The sequence below is a fragment of the Penaeus monodon genome, chromosome 29 (assembly GCF_015228065.2).
Source record: "Penaeus monodon isolate SGIC_2016 chromosome 29, NSTDA_Pmon_1, whole genome shotgun sequence".
Taxonomy (NCBI): Eukaryota; Metazoa; Arthropoda; class Malacostraca; order Decapoda; family Penaeidae; genus Penaeus; species Penaeus monodon.
The window spans coordinates 3,280,437-3,280,828 of NC_051414.1; the positions used below are offsets into that span (position 1 = coordinate 3,280,437).

Consider the following 392-nt stretch of genomic DNA (forward strand, 5'->3'; position numbering starts at 1 on the left):
AATGATTTAAAGATATTTTTTTTCTTCTTATTGGGCTGTGATTGTGAAACCCAAGACTCGGCAGTAAACATTTTAGTTTTTGTGTTCTATTTTTCGTCTCTTGGATTTGATTCCGCGATTGTGATTGGTCGAAAGATACTTTTTATTCATTTTGAAAAGATATATATATATTTTTAATGCATTTCCTACAAACCCGGCGATTGGTCGAGGTTGAACGACTTTCCATTGCGACTTTGCACGTGATTGGCTGTTGATAGCCATGATAAAACAAAGGAAGAGGTGGCACGCGTGAAGGCCTTCTCTGATTGGTCGATGGAGCGAGGTTATGAGTGGCCGCCGCACGGGTGATTGACGTGGCGAATGGTGATTGGCTGATTGGAGGTGCGGGTGTG

General features: G+C 42.1%; 1 protein-coding gene across 1 annotated transcript in view; it reads left to right on the forward strand.

Annotated features, from left to right (window-relative positions):
* Positions 1–392, forward strand: part of LOC119591906 (ankyrin repeat and sterile alpha motif domain-containing protein 1B-like) — a gene marked incomplete in the record, with an annotated part of 115,155 nt that overhangs the window by 20,193 nt on the left and 94,570 nt on the right.